We start from the raw sequence: 23059 nt of genomic DNA on the forward strand, positions 1-23059 counted from the left end.
TGTTTAAGTTGGGGTAGTTGTATTGGGACTTAAGAAAGTTCAAATCTGCATGAAGAAAGGCAAAACAGTTAGTGCGGTTCAACATAAGAAAACCGAGGTAAAAGAAAGCATGGAATTGAGTTGAGGTAATCCTTCCGACTTCACCCTTGTTCCAATTTATTTTGTTGCCCGGGATCTGGGCTTGTTGGACCTCAAAATTCCTAGATACCCAGAGGAAATCATCATCGTTAACATCCTTATCCGGGGTATCTTTTGTTGTCTTTTCACGTCGGCGTCTTATTCTTAAATAGTAAACCCGGCCATCTTCATTTGATCTTATGGAGTATTGATGGAAAAGCTCGGCTAAACCGAGGTTAAGGCCAGCCCGATGATTTAGCTCGGCAATGCCATTTATTATGCGGTATGAATTTGTAGAAAGTTGGGTAGGGCAGAGGTTGGTTTGTCTGAGGAACTCACATAGAAGGGGTTGTACAGGGAATCTTAGTCCGGTTTGTACAATGGAAAGAAGTGTAAAAGGAACAAAGCCAAGGTTTTCCCAGGGTATGGTATCTAGTTCGGCTAAAGTGAGATGAACATCATCAGGGATATGGTAGTCCCTTCGGAACTCGGCCATAGCACCTGGTGAGTTCACTAAAAACCTATATTTACCCATAAGGATTTAAATTATGTATAAATTAGCCTGGAGTATTAGCTCGGCGCCAAACAGATAATGGGTATCTCGATTGGACGTGTAAAGGAGTACCTAGTCAGAGTCTGCAAAGTGAAAAAGAAAGGTGTTAAGCACAGATCGTGTGACTGTGCTACAAGAAATATAGGCAAGATAAATGAAGTCCCAGCTCGGTTACATAGAATGCTATCCAGTCTTAGCTCGGTTTAAGCGAAGGGCTTTAGCCCGGTCGAGCCATTAGGGCAGCAATCTTAGTTCGGTTTGAACTAAGCTAGATGGTTTAGCCCCAAGATTTAGCTCGGTCGGTGGTTGAGGCTTTCTAGTGTGGCATTGTGCAAACCTAATCTAATTCGTTAGCTCGGCTAAGTAAAGCAAAAGGTTCTTAGACCTACTTGAAACAGCAAGTGTTCATAGTCTTAGCTCGGTTGTTCAGTTTTGCTAAGGCTCGCACCTATTACAAACTACTTCCTAGTCCGGTTAGAGTATGATTTCGGATCTAAGACGCTTCAGTTCAGTTTTTTCGCAAAATCAATAGTTATGGGTACTATTCAAGTTGTTCTTACTCGTTGCAGAGAAAATTATTTTAAAAAAGTGTCGTGGAAAAGCACGTATAGTACATGTAAACTATTCAAACGGGAAGTAAAAAGGGATTAAGTTACTTACAGATTGAAGAAGGAAGGATATAGGTCTGAAACCGCGAAGGTGATGTTGAAAATGCAAGCTTCGCAGGTGCAAGAGTGGCAGCAATGGAGGTTCAAGCAAGAAAAAGAGAGAAGATAAATAGTGCAAGTGAAATGGTTTGTAGTATAAGGATTTGTTTTGTAAAAATGGAAGGAAAAAAGACGGGACTGTTCAAAATTCACGAGGTACGAGGGCGGCGTGACAGCAATGATGAACCAATAAGAGTTTGCCACGTGTCTAGGGAATATAAACCGATTTAGTAACAGCGGTTGAAAAGACATTTTGACCAGACTGATTGATAGCACGGTATGGGTTTAGCTCGGTTGGAAGGCTAAAAATTTTCTTAGCTCGGCTGGTAGCAGGTAATCCTTATCATGTTGTGTAGATGGAATTAAGGGGCAATTGAGAGGGTAATTTCTGTGGAAATTGGGCCGAGCTGGGTAATGGGCCATTCTGTGGAGCACAGTAAGAAAGGCTGAGTAATGTTTTTTAGCTCGGTCGGCACGGTGACAGTTAGCTCGGTCATACTATACTGGGCCGAAGTATGTTGAGCTTTCCTCAGAACCTTGCTGTTGGTTAGCTCGGTCCAAGTTCGATGTGATTAGTCCGGTCTCGGACAACTCAATTGGAATGTCAAACCAAGGTACACACAGTGAAAGGAAGAACTGAGCTAGTGGGAGCTCGGTCTAGTCTGCGGCTTTAGCATGGCCATGTTATCTCAGTCGTATTGACATCCAACCGTGGTAGAACCATCTCACTTGGTTTAAGCAGTGAGGGGGGTATTGAAGGATAAGCCTGATCTTTCAGGACGGTGATTCCTGGAAGGACTCTACGTGGAAGAGTAAGAGTCCTACTTGGATTGTGCCACGCGGAACCTATAAAAGCTCACAACATCACCCATGGAGAGGTAACATAACTTTGATTCTTGAATACACAGAGCTTTTGTCTATTTATCTATTTTGCTGACTTAGGCATCGGAGAGGTATCCGGCACACACCCGCCGGCTAGGTCACGTTTGTGTTTTCAGGGAATAAAGCGACGACGCTTGGAGGAGCGCGGACATGATCAACAGGATTATATGAGAAGATTATTTCTTACTCGTACAGAAAATATATGTTATAAAATATATATATATATATACATAAAGTAAAATATACATATCATAAATGACGTGCGACTATTATTAGAAGCATGTATACCTTTGTCATTGGTGACGAATTATAACTTTAATTTTACATGATAGTGTGCCATCATTATATTTGAAATTGGCTTGTTTTCCATTGATATAGTTAAATAACACATTCGCTCTATAATTTCCTTCTCTAGAAATAACATTGATGCAAATACTTAGTCCTCACGTACAGGATGCACATTAGTACAATTTACTTGTTTAATCAAAACTGGTTCGAGGAGCTCAACCACTTCTCCATCTCGAATACTCTTCAAATGGTAAATGCTACTACTAAAGTGGGTAGCTATAAAAGATAATATCAACCGATGCAATTCAACAAATTTTAAGGAACATTGCATCAAACTAAATGAGCATTTTGAGGCTGCTCCTAGCCCAAAAGAAGATGTAAATGCTCATGCTTTAAACAATGCCCATATAGCATATACACAAGCTGAATATTGACAATATATAACCTCTTATTCTCATTGCATTACCTATTATCAATAACTATTAAGTAATTAAAAGTGAGGAATACCAAGAGAGGATTCTCTAAGGTAGGGTAGGATTTAAAAAACAAAATTTTAAATTAAAAAAAAAAAAATAGCATGGGTAATCCTCAAAGTTGAAGAAGAATTATGGGACACTACTCAACTATAGTGAATATTTAATATCAATTGAAGCATACACAATTGGCAATAAATGCAAATCACAAAGATATGATCAAATAGATATAATGCATCATTTCAACAGTAAAACAACAAGATTTTAAGTTGCATATTTTTCTAGGCCTTCCATGGAAAAAAAAAATATTAGCTAAAACTACAAGACCCCCTGTATTATTGAATCACAAAGATATGATCAAATAGATATAATGAGTCATTTCAACAGTAAAACAACAAGATTTTAAATCATATAATTTTCACGGCCTTCCATGGAAAAAAAAAATTGTAAGCTAAAAATGCATGCTCAAATCAGGCAAATTCTCTTCTGTTTTTTTTTTTCCATGATAATCTGGAAGATAATAATATTTTCCAAATTCAGGATTCTTCACCCTCTGCATGTAACATTAATTCCACCGAGGACAACTATTTTTTCAAGAGATCAAAATGCATGCTCATGATGAATGACTACCGAAGCAAGTTTCAAGAAACAATGGCAATTGTGTTGCCCAATCCTGAACAAGAATTTTTTTTGAAATCTAACACATTCAAGCCAACTCTGAACAAAAACTCAATTACGGAAAAATTGCAATATGTAACTAGGAAATAGGCAACATGAAGCCTGGATTTTAAACAGTCGCTTTAGTTTTAAACTTAAAACATTGAATTATATCAAAATCTTATACATATCTAGTTATAAAAGCAACCAACAATGATGAGTCGCAAACAAAAAATACAAGCCCTGAAATTATTGAGTAAATAAATTAATAATCCTTATTTTAAAAATTAAAGTAAAATAAATCACTTACCAGCATTGGCTGGAATAGTCCAAGGACGAATTGGGAAAAAAATTCCCCCAATAAACTACCTGAAGTTGCAGGTGCACTGACTAATCTGAAAGTGGCATATATGCTCTTTGAAAAACGCCCCTCAAGATACTAAAATTTTACCATTAAAAGCATAGCATGTCAAATAAGTGAAGGTATAAGGATATTCTTGTGGAATGAAATTCTTAGAAACGCAAAAAGGAGGAACACATAGAAAATAGCAAATCCTTCTAAAAAAAATGACTTGGCACAATCTGTAAATAATTTTCCTACTTAATGTGGGGAAGAATTTTGAGATGACGCCACATGGCTAAGGTGACGCCGATGTGCCACGTGGACAGATCATGTTTACCAAGATGTTTACGGCACTGTCGAGGTATTCTGCGGAAATATCGGAATCCGAGATATTTTGATAAAGGACTAGAGTCCTAGATGACATCAAACTACCTATTTGGATAAAGATGGAACTCTTAATGAAGTTCATCTTAATTTGAGTAGTGTGAGTTGTGATCGATGTTATCTTTGTAAAGGATAGAGTCCCATGATGTAAAACTTCTAAGGGAAGTTAGACACTGATCATTATAAAAGTAAGGCGCCCTCGTAGGTCTAAGGTATCCTTTTATTTGTGATGTGATTTATGTTATGAGCTTTTGATTTGAGTTGATGATATCTTGTGAGATAAGTGACTGACTTGATCGTCGGAGTGCCCCTGAGTGGACGAACCACTGCGGTATTCTTATCTTCTTGTTGGCAGGTGTTTGGACTTAATCTATTCTGTGGCGTGCTCTCCAGCTAAGTTCCCTGTTTGGTGGTATGGTCAAAAATCAACACCCACACGCCGTCTGTGGGAACTTAGTCAGGATAGATGGCCAACAACAGACAGGAAGTGAGAATTGGGGACAACATCCACAGTGAGGAGGAGGACGAGCATGTGGATCCTAACATTGAAGGAGGGGACCATAACGAAAAAGTGCAAGAAATGAATACCGAGGCGAATAATGTCGCCAAAGGCTGAGAAGGGAACAAGAAGGGTAGCCGAGATGAGTGACCTTCAGGTATGGAGGGACAGATGCTGGAGAAAAGACAAGGAAACTGAAAGACATGGCAAATAAGTTGACAGATCTACAGACAGTGGTCAACCTTATGATGCAGAACAACGTAATGTAGCCGACATCCATTACAGGACATACCGATACCAGTAACCAAAATTGGTGCCTAGAAGACAATATCTCGGCCAAGATGATTAGGTCTGAAAAGAGAAGAACTCAGCCTGAGTGAGCTGATCCCAAATTCTAGAAGACAAGATGTCGGTCTAGATGATTAGGTTCGAAAAGACGAGAGCTCAGCCTAAGTGAGTAGATCCTAGATTTCAGAAGACAAGATCTCGACCTAGATGATTAAGTCTGAGAAGAGAAAAGCTCAGCCTAAGTGAGCAGATCTCAGATTCCAGAAGACAAGATCTCGACCTAGATGATTAGGTCCGAGAAGAGAAGAGCTCAGCTTGAGTGAGCAGATCCCAGATTCCAGAAGACAAGATCTCGACCTAGATGATTAAGTTCGAGAAGAGAAGAGCTCAACCTGAGTAAGCAGATCCTAGATTCTAGAAGACAAGATCTAGGCCTAGATGATTAGGTCTGAGAAGAGAAGAGCTCAATTTAAGTAAGCAGATCCCAGATCTCAGAAGACAAAAAGGAAACACACAAGATCAGACTGAAGTCGGCAAGATTTTGCCTATCAGCAGAAGGCCATCTATATAGGAGGGTTTTTACTAGACCTCTATTACGATGTGTACATCCTTCTCGGGTTGAAGACTTTTTATACAAGGATTATGCCAAAGCCTATGTAAAAAAGCGTGAAAATGTTGTTGAAATCCATGATTATGCGATAAGATCGAAAAGTCTTATGACGATGTTTCCCTGGCAAACATGACGAATAACTTAGACTTGCCGAGATGGTAGAGTTGAACTAAGTTTATGATGTTTCAGTATGAAACATGACGAATAACTTAGACTTGCCATGTTGGTAAAGTTGAACTAAGTTTACGATGTTTCGGCATGAAATGTGACGAATAACTTAGACTTGCCATATAGTAGAGTTGAATTAAGTTAGCGATGTTTCCGAATGAAACATGATGAATAACTTAGACTTACCATATGATAGAGTTGAACTCAACTTGCCAATGGTAGAGTTGAACTAAGTTGGCGATGTTTCCAAATGAAACATGACGAATAACTTAGACTTTCCATATGGTAAAGTTGAATTCAACTTGCCTATGGCAGAGTTGAACTAAGTTGGCGATGTTTCCAAATTAAACATGATAAATAAGTTAGACTTACCATATGGTAGAGTTAGTTGAACTCAACTTGCCTATGGTAGAGTTGAACTAAGTTGGCGATGTTTCCGAATGAAACAAGACGAATAACTTAGACTTGCCATAACGGTAGAGTTGAACTAAGTTTGATCTAGTCAGATTAACAGAGACACTGAGATAGAAAACCTCGGCTAAGATTTGTTTGAATCAGACTTCGGCAAAATTAAAGATGCATGCTTACCGTGAACATAAGTGATACTTAGGTTCATATTAGAGGGCAGGAAGCAAGAATAAAGAATAGGCTTGACACTTGTTGAAATTTACAAGTTGGAGTCAGCTGAGATATCCAGATGAAGGAAGCAGGAATAAGATTGACACTTGTTGAAATTTTTGAAAAAATTTACAAGTTGGAGTCAGCCGAAGTATCCAGTTGGAGTTACCCGAGATCACCAACCAGGTCGTCAAACCTGGAAATGTTGGAAGAGTGAAGTCTTGATAAAAGACAACAAGTACAAGTAAGTAAGCAATACTTATTGAATGTTATTCAAAGAATTTTTATAAAGTGCCCCATTAGCCGAGATCACAGTAAAAGGTGAACTCCGAGGTAAGTTGGTCTGAGGTGACCAACTAAGGGTACACCCGAGATGAAGTGGATCCGAGGTGGTACATGTCAGATGTGTTCTAACTCGAAGTGATTACACAATTAAAATATACTTGGGAGAAGTACAAAAATATTCTAAGTATGGAATCATACAAGGCAGTAAAAACAGAGACAAGCATTTAACACTTAGTCAAAAAGAGGACTTGCATTCAAAAAGACAACTTGTTCAGATAGAAAAGAAGGCACCTTGGCCTGAAGCAAAACAAGATGCCAAGATGGAATCTAACTCCACCCTCAATGATAGATACTGCAGAGAAGGACATATATTTCTCTACAAGCATTATGGAATCCTCCTCTCCAACCAACCTTAGATGAGCGTCGGCTGGAATGGAGAATTCCTGACGGAAGTATTCTAGTTTACTGGAGGAGTCTACCCTCCATTTGAACATCCCCATGACCTCAGCTAGGGCGATTTTGGCAAGGAAGGTTAGACTGTGTGGGTTAAAGACCTCAGCGAAACCCTAAGGAATGCTGGGTTATCAGTTTCAGGGTTCTGAGGAAGGTTTGGGGACAAAATTTGTTTCAGTTTTCCTAAGTGTGGATTCTAGCAAATCCAAAACCTAAGTCTATGCAAATGTACAAAATTCAAAGGTAGTAATTTGCTAACAAGCAAGAACAGATAGAAGAAACAAGTCTCAAAAACATGAAACAGTGATCAGAGATTCAAGAATACGAGAAAAATAGAGCATTGACAGATTTAGGGTATGAACAAAATTGATAGAATTCGGTGACAGTGTGCCAGAAGATATGTGTCAAATATAGAAAATGTGAAGATATGCTCAAGAACATGAAGGACAAAATATGAGCCAAAGCAAGTGAAGGCATGTAGAACATTGGGATTCTAATATGAATACAAGATGGCAATGTCGATGCAGATACAAATACCGTGTGCGATGTGTAACAATCCACAGAAGGAATATATTTGAAAACAGTGGAAAACTGAAGTTAAAATAAAAAAAAAAAAAATCAAGGACTTACCAAGCGGAGTCGAGGAAGTAAATGTCAAAATGGGATTCGTCGAAGTCAGACAGCACTTTGATCAGAAAGAAACTGCTGAGTGCACGTCGGAAGTGGTGACCAGGGTTGTAATAGGAAAAGCTTCGAAGGAATGGCAATGGAGACTTCTGGAGAGAGAGTGAAAGAAGTTTTGTCCAAAAACAAAAATGTGGCAAACCATTATGTAACTACCTTGGATGACGTGCCTATTAGGCGGTGTGGATAGCTTTGATGTGATAGAGTGATGCGTGACAGATACGAACCAACGAGCTGATGACATGATGATCTTGGTTGAGATGTTGAATTTAGATGGGATAGAGCTTGTTTGTTCTTGGTTCTTGATGAGTTGATACTAGGGTCTTGATGTTCTTGAATTATTGAATCATGATCTCTGCTAGTACTGCGATCTTTGTCAAGATGTTGGACCTGAAGGAAATAGAACATGATGGTTCTTGATTCTTAGTTCTTGACGAGTGGACATTTGAGTCCTTGTTTCGATACGCCGGTTAGTTATGATCTCGGTCGGAAGAGTATCTCTAGCATGTTGGAAGATGAAACGATGTAGGTTCCATCACCTCAGGTTGCCGAGGTAATAGAACCTAAGGGGCAGTTATGGGGAAGTATTTTGAGATGATGCAACGTGGTTAAGGTGACGCCGAGGTGCCACGTAGGCAGATCATGTTTACCGAGATGTTTAGGGCACTACCAAAGTATTCTGCAGGGATACCAAAATTTGAGATATTTAGATAGAGGACTAGAGTTCTAGATGACATCAAACTACCTATTTGGATAGAGATGATACTCTTGATGAAGTTCATCTTAATCTGAGTAGTGTGAGTTGTGATAGATGTTATCTTTGTAAAGGATAGAGTCCCGTGAAGTAAGCCTTTTAGGAGAAGTTGGACATTGATCATTATAAAACTACGGCACCCTCGTGGGTCTAAGGTATGCTTTTATTTGTGATGTGATTTATGTTATGAGCTCTTGATTTGAGTTGATGATATCTTGTGAGATAAGTGACTGACTTGATTGTCGGAGTGTCCCCGGGTGGACGAACCACCGTGTTATTCTCATCTTTTTGTTGGCAAGTGTTCAGGCTTAATCTATTTTGCCGCATGCTCTCCAGCTAAGTTCCCTATTTGGTTGTGTGGTCAAAAATCAACACCCACATTTAATATTATGATTTGTGTTTGTTTTGCTTTCTCAAAAAAAAAAAATAAATAAATAAATCCTTCTCTCGCTTTTTACTTTTTTTAATTCCTGGTTTGTTTGTTCGAATTATTTTTTTCTTTTCTTTTTTTAAAAAAAAAAAGGGATGTAGAAAGCTGTTGGTGTAACATTGAGAGCTCATCGTAAATACACGGCTCAAAATAAGATGAAATGTTAAGAGACATGCCCAGCTTGAGATACTAGAGTCTGCTTCAAAAGTGGACAAAAGTAGGAATGGCAACGGGGCGGGGCGGGGCCGGGGATCACCCTCCCCGTCCCCGATCCCCGAAGCTGCAAAACTCCCCGTCCCCGTCCCCGATCCCCGGCGGGGAACCCATCACTCCCCCCACCCCCGCCTCCTAACGGGGATCGGGTTTCCCCGACCCCGGAAAATCCCCGTAACTCTCTCTCTCTCTTTCTCTGTTTTTAGCTCTCTCTCAATAATGAATCATCAACAACGACATGATTTTCATCAACAACAAAATTATCAACAACAACAACATCATTTTCATTAACAACATCATCACAAAAAAAAAAAAGAGAAGAAGAAACAGAGTCGGAGAGACACACACACACATATACACACATATATGAGATCTGAGATATGAGAAAAAGGATATCGGCTCGGCAGTGGCGGTGGCAGTGGCCGGATCTGCTTAGATCTGCTGTGGCGGAGGGAGGAGGAGGCGGTGAGAGGCCACGGAGGAGGAGGAGGAGGCGATGAGAGGCCACGGAAGAGGAGGAGGAAGCGACGGATGAGGAGGTGGCGAGAGGCGATCCGGCTGCGAAGGAGGAGACGACGAAGCCATCGTCGACTGCGGAGAAGGAGACTACGACGCCGTCGCCGACTACGCCATCGGAGGAGGAGGAGACGAAGAGAAGAGAGAGAGAGAGAGAGAAAGACAGATCAGACGGGAGAGTGAGAGAGACATATCAGAGGGGAGAGTGAGAAGAGAGAGAGAGATAAAATGAAAGACAGATCAGGGGCATTATTAGTAAAGGGACTTTATATGTATATATATGAATGAATGAATGGAGGGTATAACAGTAATTTTATTTCGGGGAGTACACGGGGTCGGGGACGGGGCCGGGGACGGGCCGGGTCCGGGGCTGTCAAAGCTATCCCCGTCCCCGGCCCGGAACTGTTCGGGGATTCAATTTCAAATACCATCCCCGGCCCGTCGGGAGTATTTTTCGGGGAAAAACCACTCTTATCGAGGACGGGGGGTCGGGTCCCCGTCGGGCCGGGTTTAAATTGCCATCCCTAGACAAAAGAGGACATGACCTGTGTAATGTAATTGCCACCTTTATTCACTTATAGATAATACTGCCTGATTAGCCGCTCAAAATCAATTTATTGACATGTACATTATTAATCACCTTGTTTGGTTGAATCTCTCTTTTCTGAAAATTGAATTTTTTGATTTTAATGTTTTTTTGTTTTCACTAAGTTTTTTTAATATTTTAAGCTATTTTTTAGTTTTTAGACACACCAAATATAAATATGCTTAAAAAGTATAATATTTGTGAAAAATATCTTTAAAAAATTCACTAAAACCAAAAATACAAAAAAAATACAAAAATTTAGTATATTTTCATATTTATTGACTTTTAAAAAAAATTTTACAAATATTTTTTTTTTTATAAACAAAAATTTTTACAAAAAAAATTACTTTTTAGTTACATCTAGATGAGGTGTATTTAAAAAGTAAAAAAATTGCTTAAAATATTAAAAAAAATTCACTTCAAATTGGAACCAAACAAGGTGATTTTTTTTTCCATGACAATTTGCTTCACATTGTACAGTTATTCTTGTTTAGAAAAATGCTTGGGAGCACTAATTAGTGCTCCCACTAATTAGGTGGCAGTGAATCCCGCCATTAATGATGTGATGTTTTGATCTTGGAGTTGTATTTTTTTTGTTTTTTTTTACTTTTTTAATGCATTAGTGCTATTAGTGGTGATGTTTTTAGTGGGATGAATCATTGTTGTTCTTGTTTATGGTACTAGTAGCAGTAGTGCATCAAGTTTTCACTTGTCTTCTGTTATGCTCTCAAAGTTCCAATCAAAGTGATAATAAATCAACTATAATTTTTTTTTTAAACCCAAAAACCTTCTCTACCTCTTATTGTCTATTTGAACACGATAGATGAGAACATAAATGACAAGACACTGGAGAAGTTTACTCCCCAACCGGATCCAATTAATTGATTCATCCACCTCATATTACCAAGTATTGAAAATATGAGAAACCCCTTTCCGATTTATTTCTACACTCCGATTAGCACTGTTTAAGTCTAACAATAATCAATAGCAACTAGAAAGGGTGTAGTTTAAATTACTGTCAATTCCACCATTTCAGTAACTATCAGCCACAAGAACTTAAGACATTTTACAACAAGTTCAACAGAAGAGAAACAAGAACTTAAGAAGGTCTACATTACCTCTAACTCAGCCTTTGCAAGATCAGCTCACTATGAGGGACTCCAGTGGACTAGTTTTTTGCTTGTATAGATATACCCTTGAAAGGCCATCTCACCTATCACCTCAATCCAGTAAAGGAAGGGTGCAGAAGAGAAACAGCTAAGCAACTCAACAAATTATAACATCAGCATGAGAAAGATAGAAACACCCTTTCATCCGTGTAACTATATAGTGGTGTCTCTTCAAGTGTGGTATGACTACTATTCTAAAGAGTGATAACAATCAGAAACATTAATAGAATCCCAGAATTAATGACAACTCAGAGAGTTATGGTTCATCGTACAGATTTATAAGACTACATTGTCATAGGAACTTCTCAACTTAAATTTAATGTCGAGAATCCCCAGAAAATAAACTTTTGAAAAAGCTGTACTAGGTACCTGAGCAGCCTCATAATCTAGATCGAGAGTCAGGTAAGGATGATCCCAGTCTCCCCATACTCCAAATCGCTGTAAAAATTGAACATATATGCTTCGTATTCGAGCATCCCCTAAACTAACCTTAGCATTGATTTGCAAGCAAAAAGGAATTTTTTAGGTGAAAATTGAGTGTACACTAAGAACAATTATTAACTTTACAAAGACTACAGAGGGCATATGTTAAAGATTACTTTGATGTTTTATTACGGATACTAGAAATTCAAGCAGCCAACCTTAAATGAAGCCATTTGTGTCTTAACAGTGGCTTTCACAAACTTGGCTACCTTTGCCAAAAACCCCAATGGTGTGAGCTTCTTTCTAGCATCGTAATCCGATGACTGCCACACTAAAATAACTCAAAACAACAATCAAATCTTAAATAAAAAAGAAGAAAAAAAGAAAGGGAGATAGATTCTGCAGAGAGAGAGAGAGAGAGAGAGAGAAAATCAGAGGTATGGAGAAAACTTAAATCTTAATTATGCCAAAAGTTCTGATAATTCATTACATTAAACTGGTGACTCCACACTTCTGTTTGATCATCCAAAAGGCATTAGAAACACAATGGAAGCTTAGAATGTTATAACAAAGTTGAATCTGCAGCTACAAAAAGTCCAAGTTCCTATCCTGATGCCTACTTGCAATCCATCCAAATTTGATTAATCATCATTCTACTTTAACCCAGTGATCCCTCAGGAAAGAAAGATACAACCCTTTTACCTAAATGTGCACACATATAGATGAATTATATAATTATGTCACAACAATAACAACACATATACGTACTATACGGATATAAACACACGCCTAATCCATAATTCCATGCCTGCCTATGCAAATTATCACGTAACATGAGTTATTCACATACAATCAATACAAATTAACACCAATTTACAAACATAAACAAAAATCACCATGAGGAGTTCGAAAAAGAACTTGATTGAAGTTTTCGGTGAGCTGTGAACATGTGAAAGTGCTTAGTTTGATTGTGTATATGTACATGAGTGTGTATAGAAATATAATATATATATATATATAGCATACTCTATGGGAAGAACTTTTCATAGCCATTTAAGCTCCACTGGGATTGAAGTTTGAGGTTGCAACGTTTTTAAGGAAGAAAGTGGATTTCATTCGTTAGCAAAGCTTCGACATTGAAAGGGGAAGAAGATAAGGACTTATGGATAAGAATGAACTAAAATCTCAAGCTCGATTTTTGCATACTATGTGTAATACATTGAATTTACGAGGAGGTCCCTGTGCTCCAATATATTTATGGCTAAACCCCAAACCCTTATTTTCTTATTACCATTATGTCCTTTATGTAAATTACCTTTTAGGACAAAACCCTAAATCTAATTCTCAATACACACCCACCGCCGCCACCATCATACCAGCCGCTGGTGAACCCCTCCATTCTCGCCCTATCGCTCCACCACCACCTTCCAGCCCCATATTTACCTTCACCACGTCGCAACCACCACCATCACAACGACCATCCCCAACGACCCACCACCCCATGACCACCACCATTGCGTTTCTCATCACCCGGAGACCACCACCATTGCAACCCACTCATATCGGTGACCCACTACTTGCAGTCCATAAAAAGAGAGAGTAATCTGTGATTGTGACGGGGTCATGATGGATAGGGGGTTGCGGCATAAGTCATGGCAATGGGGGTTGTGATGGTGGTACAACAGTGGTGGTAGGGGCTACAATGGTAGTGGGGCAGCGGGAGTGAGGGGTGGCGTCCAGAGAGGAGGGGTGGCAACCGACGGTGGATAGTGGTTAGGGTTTAGGGTTTGCTGGGATAAGATGAGGGTAATTTGGTATTATCTGCATTACTCTATATTGCCATGATGCCTAGAAGTAACTCTTTAAATTTAGTTCCTGTCACTTAAACACCTGTACACTCCCTGTGGATCTCAAACACAAACTAGGAAAACTAGATGCTCCCACATGCTTTCAAAGGAAAAAAATTAAAACCTTCTTGATTCTTCAAAAAGAATTAAACAAATCCATATGCTCTACACCTCTGTTTGATCATCCAAAAGGCATTAGAAACACAATGGAAGCTATAATAAGTCCAAGTTCCTTTCCAGGTACCTTCTTGCAATCTATCCAAATTTGATTAATCATTTTTCTACTGTAACCCACTGATCTAGCAAAAAAAAGATACAAAACTTTTACTTGAATGTGCACACATTCAAACATAAAGCTGAATTATATATGTATGTCACAACAATAGCAAAACTGACGCAAACCCCATAGTGACATTTTGTCAAGCAACTGGCATGCTTGTGATTTAATATTTGTAACTCAATCAAGCTAACACATATACATGATATACAAACATAAACACACACCTAATCCATAATTGCGTACCTACCTATGCAAATTATCACATAACCTGAGTTATTCACATGCATTCAATACAAATTAACACCAAATTTACCAACACAAACAAAAATCACCATGGGGGGTTCAAAAAAGCACTTGATTGAAGTTTCCAATGAACTGTGAACTTGTGAAAGTGCTTAATTTGAGTGTGTGTGTGTGTGTATGTGTGTGTATATATATATATATATAGCATATTCTATAGGCAGACGTTTGCATAGCCATTTGAGTCCTGCTGGGATCCAAGTTTGAGGCTACCAAGTTTTTAAGAAATAAAGTGGCTTCCATTCATTGGCAGAGCTTTAACATCAAATGGGGAAGAAGAATATGAGGATTTATGGATATATATGAACTAAGAACCTCAGGCTCTATTTCTACATACTATATGTGTAATACTTTTTATTTACAACGAGGTCCCTATGCTCTAATATATTTATGGCTAAACCCTATACCCTTATTTTTTTTACTACTATTATGTCCCTCAAGTAAATTACCTATTAGATCAAAACCCTAAATCTAATCCCTAAATACACACCAACTAATGCCTTTAACACTAACAGCAGGTGAACTACCTCACTCCTCTTCAGCCCCGTTGTTGTCTCCACCACTTCGCAACCACCACCATTACAGCCATCATCCCCAACGACCCACCACCCCATGACCACCACCATCGTACCTCTTATCACCCGGAGACCACCATCTTCGCAACTTACCTCCGATCGGTGACCCACTACTCGCAATCCACACAAAGAGAAAAAGAGAGAGATCTGTGATTGCGACGAGGTTGAGATGGGTGAGGGTTGTGGCAGTTGTACGTCACGGCGACAGGGGCTGCAATGATAATGGAGCAGCGGTGGAAGGGGCTACAATGGTGGTGGGCCAGTAGGGGCGAAGGGTGGAAACCGGTGGGGAGGCGTGGCAACCGGCAATGGGCAGTGGTTAGGGTTTACTAGAGAATATGAGGGTAATTTGATATTATCTAAAAATTGGCAGGGTGTGAGGCAAAATTAACAGTTTCAATTTATATATCTTTTCAAATGCTTTCAAAGAAACAAATTAAAACCTTCTTGATTCTTCAAAAATAATTAGACAAATCCATATGCTCCACACCTCAGTTTGATCATCCAAAAGGCATTAGAAACACAATGGAAGCTTAGAATGTTATAATAAAGTTGAAGCTCCAACTACAATAAGTCCAAGTTCCTTTCCTGGTACCTTCTTGCAATCCATCCAAATTTAATTAATCATATTTCTACTTTAACCCACTAATCCCATAGAAGGGAGAAAAAAATGCAACCCTATCACCTGAGTGTGCACACAAGCAAACCCTTACTAACATTTTGTCTAGCAACCGGCATGCAGGTGATTTTATATTTGTAACTTATTCAAGCCAACACATAAACATACTATACCCATATATACATACGCCTAAACCACAATTACATACCTGAATTATCACATAACCTAAGTTATACACATGCAGTCAATACCAATTTGCATACATAAACAAAAGTCACTATGAAAAAGCACTTGATTGAAGTTTCCAGTGAACAATGTGAACTAGTGAAAGCGCTTAGTCTGAGTGTGTGTATGTGTACATGAGTGTGTTTATATAAGTACTATATTTATATATAGCATACTCTGTGGGAAGACATTTACATAGCCATGTTGTGAGCTCCTGTGGGATTCGAGTTTGAGGTTGCGAAGTTTTTAAAAAAGAAAATGGATTTCATTCATTGGCAGAGCTTCGACATCGAATGGGGAAGAAAAAAGTGATATAAACTTATATGTGTAATACTCTGAATTTACGAGGAGGTCCTTATGCTCTAATATATTTATGGATAAACCCCTCATTTTTTATTACCATTATCTCCCTCAAGTAAATTACCTTTTAGGACAGAGCCCTAAATCTAATTCTCAATACAAACCCACCGCCACCACAATCAACACCAGTCACCGGTAAACGCCCCATTCCTCCTTAGCTCCGACTCTCCGCCGCCTTCCAGCCCCATCGCTGCCTCTACGACTTCGCAACCACCACCATTACAGCAACCAACACCATCGTGCCTCTCATAATGTAGAGACTATCACCCTCGCAACTCACCTCCGATCGGTGACCCACTACTCGCAATTCACAGAGAGAAAGAGATCTGTAACTGCGAACGGGGTCGCGATAAATGGGGTTGGGCGGTTGTACGTTGTAGCGATGGTGTGGGACGGCGATGGTAGGGCTACGGTAGTGGTGGGGCGAGGTGTGGTGACCGAAGAGGAGGGGTGGCGGCTGGCAATGGACAGTGGTTAGGGTTTGATGTGAGAAGATGAGCTAAATTTGGTATCTATCTATTCTGCAAGCTTCTATTTGCACACGCCCATTCCACTCTTTGCGCATCTTTTTCAATACACACTTAAAAAATTAATCATAAATTATTTTGCTAACTGCACACACCTTTTATTCCACATCTACCCTCTTGCACACCCACACACACTCAAACCCCCAAACCCGTCTCTCTGAACGGTTTTGCACACATCCATTCCACTGTCATCCCCATCACACACACACACACTCATCTCTCACAGTCTACCTTTCGTCCCCAAAAGTTGTATCCATCAATTGAAGACATCTCATTAAACCATTAAAGACATCTCACGTGAATCATTGAAGGAATTCTTCACATTTGGAGAACTTAGGTTAGTTTATTTATTTCAATCTTCATTCCTATTTCATTTGTAATAAAGGGTTTGTTTTTACCATTTTCGAAACGAATGAACGCATAGCCTACCAAAATGAGCAATCTGTTCCTCATTCAGAATTGGTTTTCCGAAAATAAACAACTTGTTCGGAAGTAGAATTCCAAAAATTATCATATATTTCAACAGTAGAATTTCGAAATTTTTTCATTTTTTCGACATTCAACTTCTGAAATGAATTTAGTTTTTCGGTTTTCAACTTCCGAACATAATAGATATTTGTGGTTTTCAACTTCTGAACAGTTTTGTTTTTGTTTTTTCCCCCCTCTTTTGTATATTCTTTTTACAATTGTATACTCATTAAATATATTAATTTTTGCAGATAATATGGATTATGAATGTCAACAACATGTCCCACCTACTGCTTTAAATAGACGATGTCATGAATTGGATGTTGACCATGAATGGAGACGAGGGTATGGGTGAGGACGTGGTCGTGATCCAGTTCTGGTAGAATATGATATCCTTAGTGCCAATCAAAGTTGGAGCCGGAGCCAAAGACGAGTTGAAGGTGATGATATGCCTGACACTGCCGTGGAGGATGCCCCTTTACCTGATTCTCTTACTGTCCAAGAAGAGGACCTTACTCATACTTTTCCAGGTAAACCGACTGATCCATCAATACTGTGGAGTTTCAATAGTCATGTCGATGTAGCTGTTTGGCAAGAGGAGGTAAACATTCCTAAGTAGAAGTGAAATTCATTTGTATATGATTTTTTTTTTTTTTTTTTGGTGTTATATGGTAGTTTCTGATGAGATATTCATTTGTTTTATAGGAACAAGGGCCCTTAAAGTGTCATAATCACTCTTCAAAATCCTTGCATGGCCATGGTGGTCAGTAGACAACAACACCAGATTCAAAGCCATTATTGAGTGATTTGGGCTGTCACAGTTAGCTCGTTGCACTTATCGATTCGTCAACAAGCTTCTAATCTCCAGTTTTGTTGAGAGATGGCAACCTGAGATGAACACATTTCATATGACAGTTGGTGAGATGACCTTGACCTTGGATAATGTTGGCACTATATTTAGCCTTCCCATTGTAAGCAGATCAGTCAGCGTACCAGATGTCACGAATCTTCATGGAGCTACACTACTAGTTTTTGGCTTGGGGATTACTGAACGTGTAGCGCATGACGAGCTTTCTACTGTTGGTGAAAATTTAGTTAGGCTTGAGTGGTTGCGAAGTCAGTTTGCTAGTGTCACAGATTCAGATCCAGAGGAGGCTATACAATGCATTGCTAGAGCTTATTTGTTGTTTCTGGTGGGATGTACGCTCTTCAGTGACAAGAGTGGCGGTAGGGTTCCTGTTGTTCACCTTGGCTTATTGATGGATTTGGGATCCGTTCATATTTACGCCTGGGGTACTGCTACATTAGCATTTTTATACAAACAGTTAGGGTATGCTAGCTGGTCTGGTGTTAAGCAGATGGGTGGTTATATGACTTATTTGGAGGCGTGGATTTATTAGTACTTCTGAGCATTCCGACCTCACTAGAACATGGGCTACATTAAAAACATGCCACGCGTGTACCATTGGACATCTAGGAGAAAGGCAGCTTCCTCCATTGATCATTTGAAATCTTTTCGAGTGGAGCTTGACAATTTGGTAGCGACTAATGTAAGTTTACTCATCCTGAGATAATTTTAACACTTTCCATTTATCTTACCCTTTATATACTTTAATTCAAAAACACTTTGGTGCCGTTTACATTTTCAGTTTTCTGTTTATATTTACAAAAATTTTAAAAACTCAAATAAAAATTTGTTTGGTAAAATTTTTTATTTATAAATCAGTGGTCTCAGTTTATAAATTTGGCCAAAAAATGAAAACACAAAAAGTGTGTTTCCGTTTTGAGTTTTTTTTTTTTACCACCCAACACTAGCCACCACCCACTACCATTTTTCACCACCGTCTTCCGCCACCACCACCCACTACCCACCCTCCACCACCACCTGTCACCATTACTCACCCACCACCCGCCACCACCAGCCACCAGCCACCAGCCAGTCGCCACCACCACCTGCCACCACTACTCACCCATCACCCGCCACCACCAGCCACTAGCCACCACTAGTCACCAGCCACTAGCCACCACTAGCCACCACCCACTCGCTACCACCATCTGTCACCATTACTCACCCACCACCCGCCACCACCCACTCGCCACCACCACCCACCCCTCGCCACCACCGACAACCGACCTGCCATCCACTCGCCACCACCCGCCACCACCCGTCACTACCATCTACCGCCCACCACCACCACCCGCCACCTACTTGCCACCACCACTCACCACCTACCTGCCACCACCATCCACCACTAGCCACCCATCACCATCACCCACCACCCATCACCATCACCACCACTATCACCCACCACCCACCTGCCACCACCACCTACCACTCGCCACCATCACCCACCCATCCACCACCACCACCACCGCCACCCGCCACCTACCCACCATCTGCCACCCACTTGCCACCATTACCCACCACCCGCCACCACCACCCATTCGTTATCACCCACCACCTGCCACCGTCACCCACCTACCCGCCATCCACCACCCACCTTCCACCACCACCCGCCACCACCACCACCCACTCACTACCACCCGCCACCGTCACCCACCCATCCACCACCACCACCCACCCGTCACCACCCACCACCACCAACTACCCACCACTCATCGTTACCACTTTTCACCACCGTCTTCCACTGTCACTTGCCACCACTTGCCATTTCTTACTCTTTTTTAAATTTTTAGAAATTTTGTCAATTACCAAACGCGTTTGTAATTTATGTTTTTCTAAAAATAAACAAAAATCAATTTATAAAATTTTTGTAAATATAAGCTGAAAACATAAATGTTACCAAACACACCCTTTACGTTTACAGGTTATTTGGAATCCATACCATAATTGCAGAGATTGGCATCTATGTAACCCCGTTATGTTCTACCATGGATGCTTGAAGTGCTTAGACGTGGCCAAACCCTATCATCCAGATAGAGTTCTGAGGCAGTTTGGCAGGGTTCAAACCATCCTAGATACACCGCTGACTCCTATTCGTGGTGCTCGAGGCAACATATCTGCACGATATACAGTCATGTATAGATACTTGGATAGGATTTGGGAGGCATGGGATAACCACGTGTTATCTGAGCAGTGGAGGAGCACACCAGTTCGTCGGTCTTAGGAATGTGAACCGGGTTACATGGATTAGTATAAGAATATCATGCACCTATATGTTGAGCGCACTGATAGACCACGTGTGCATGAACATCAGGATTTCAGCCAGCATGCCAATGTAATATATTATCCTCTTTTATACATTTGTAAATTACTTTTGCTTTTCTGATATGTTCCCTAAAATGTGATATTCTTTTCAAATGCAATGTATTGCACATGCACTGCGAATTGCACATGCTATCATTCAGGTTGGTTATGAGGATGGGATTCGACATCCTCATCAAATTTACCAAGCTATCGAGGCTATGGCGCATGTCCTTGAAAGTCAGCACATCGACGAAGCTGGACCTAGTTGTACTGGAGGCCGCTTTTCATCTCCGATATTAACATACAATCATAGGCCTAGTCGTAGGCATACAAATGATTCGTGACATGTTATTTGTCAGTTAATGAATTTTTTTGTGGTGTTTTTGTAAGCTGACATTACTGTACACATCTTTTAATGACATTATAAAAGATATTTTGTTATTAGAATGGAATAGTAACAATGGTCGATGACAATGTAAATGATATTTTGTTATTATAATGGAATGGTAACAATGGTCGATGACATTGTAAATGATATTTTCTTATTAGAATGTAGTGGTAACAATGGTCGATAACATTCAACCCATGCCACAGAACACATCAACATCAAAAAATACATCCATTAATTTCGTCCATAGTTTTAGCATTGTCAAATGCATACATGTGTCATTCGACATCAACAACATCAAATGTCTCTCGAGTAGCTATAGTATCATGAATGATGTCCTTGAAATGCTGAATGTGGCACACATATGCATCATCTCAGTCGACAGGGCAAGGGTGACGGTATTTTCGCCAATTAATGGGTATAGGAGGAACTGGAGGAACCGGATGACCTGGCTGCAAAAAAAACCTACACCAAATGTCACTTGAGTTAGTGGTCATGCCTCATAACTTTTTGTACATGCACAAAATGATAAGTTTCTATTATACTTGGACGAAATGATTTCCGTTGACAAACCCAATGGCAATCTCACGTCTATCAAGTTGAGGTACTAGCACTGCTTTAAGAGGTAAAAATGTGAGACCTTGTTATAATGACAAGTGGTATAACACAAGATTGTAGCATGATGCAACAAGATGCCCCATGTCTGGCATAGTCATCTAATGTGAGTAGCCAGGATTGTCTTCAAAGTATGACAATATGCTTGTCAATTCTTCAAACCTTTCGTAGGACCCATAGAGTGTAATGTATTCCCCTTTGTTTGTGTGCAGCTCGCCCAAAAGATCACATCTAACCTGAGCCCAATCATCTTCTATATGACCAATTGAAGTAGTTATAGCCCTGAAACAGCAATTCTCATCTACAGCTACATCCTTGGCAAACTTAATGTATGGTTTCAGCCCAGAAGGGAAAGCATCAACATATGCACCAGGTTTTACTGTTCTGGTAATGTACACCTTCCCCTTCGCATTCACCCTCTCCTTTCCTTTAACAGGTTGTTTCTTCTTGGTTTCCGGAGTAGAAGCTAATGTAATGATTTGAGTGTCCCTAGGTGAGAAGGAATCATGTCCAGATTGCACAAACTCAAATGCACACGGGTCACAATGGGTAGAAACATTGATCTTTTTATGACCCCGAGGACGTGTTTTGGGCTTCACCTCTGGCACAACAAGAAAAGTGCTTCCCAGACATACAATCTCTTTCAACTTCTTCAAAAACTCCAATCGCATGGTTCTATCACTTTCATTGAACTTTCACAAACAACTCTACTCCTGCATGACAAGTCACCTCCGTTTCTTCTTCTTTGTTGCATATGGAGATATGAAGTTGCCTCAACTATGAGTGTATGGTAGCAAATGGTATAGGATGATCTTGTCTGATGTAGTTAGCAATCTCATGGGCACAAGGTAAACCATAAGTGTGGCGAAGGACGCATCCACAAGCTTCAGCATCAATACTAATGGAATTGGATCTCTTAATCTCTACAAGCAACTACTCTAATGTAGAAATAGACACATTACCTCGTAGCTCCCTAAACTGAGAATGCTTGAATTGATGTTTCACAATAGTTAGACTTTTCTCAAACAAAGCCTTGATATCAGTGTGTTACAACTCAAGCAGACTGTGTATTTTCTCAAATGATGCCTCAAATAAGACTTGACATAAACCCAATTGTCTTTTAAGTTTTGCATGTGCACTCTCAGCCCTGTTCAATTCAATGTAAGTCAAATAAAAATCATGTACATGGCACTTATTAATAACTTATTGAACAATAATAACTTATTGAACAAAAGTAATCTTACCGGTTGGTTATGACATTGCCACAATGCATACGCATGTTTGTCCATGCCGCTACAAATTTCTCCTTGTAAAGAACCAACCAAGTATCCATGACGTAGTTCACTGTATCAGGATAACTACTGAATTCCCTAAGTAATGATTTAAGACGCTCATCATATTGAATTTCAGAAGATGAATACACTAAAGAGTTTCACTCATGCTTGAACTTCTCTCATTTTTGCTTTGTCTCAAATATTTTCTTGCATTTGGTCAATACATTCTTGCTGATATGCCAACGACATAATAAATGTCTGCCACTCGAGAAT

At 39.8% G+C, this 23059-nt stretch overlaps 2 long non-coding RNA genes across 3 annotated transcripts in view; one reads left to right on the top strand and one right to left on the bottom strand.

Moving 5' to 3' along the window:
* The window catches only part of LOC114278404 (uncharacterized), a 29952-nt gene extending 13027 nt beyond the window's left edge, over window positions 1-16925 (bottom strand). The window contains exon 1 of one of the 2 annotated variants that reach the window (XR_003634912.2): window positions 11627-16925. This is a non-coding gene — a long non-coding RNA (uncharacterized LOC114278404). The remainder of the gene's footprint in view (window positions 1-11626) is intronic. The other variant, XR_014345540.1, reaches the window with a different exon arrangement.
* Window positions 16926-18006: 1081 nt separating this feature from the next.
* On the top strand, window positions 18007-21035 carry LOC145803661 (uncharacterized). The gene is made up of 3 exons (XR_014345542.1): window positions 18007-18851; window positions 20130-20540; window positions 20671-21035. It is a non-coding gene; the product is annotated as an uncharacterized LOC145803661 (long non-coding RNA).
* The last annotated feature ends 2024 nt before the right edge of the window (window positions 21036-23059 follow it).

Source organism: Camellia sinensis, chromosome 1, assembly GCF_055761805.1.
Source record: "Camellia sinensis isolate YWXY chromosome 1, ASM5576180v1, whole genome shotgun sequence".
In the NCBI taxonomy this organism is placed as follows: domain Eukaryota; kingdom Viridiplantae; phylum Streptophyta; class Magnoliopsida; order Ericales; family Theaceae; genus Camellia; species Camellia sinensis.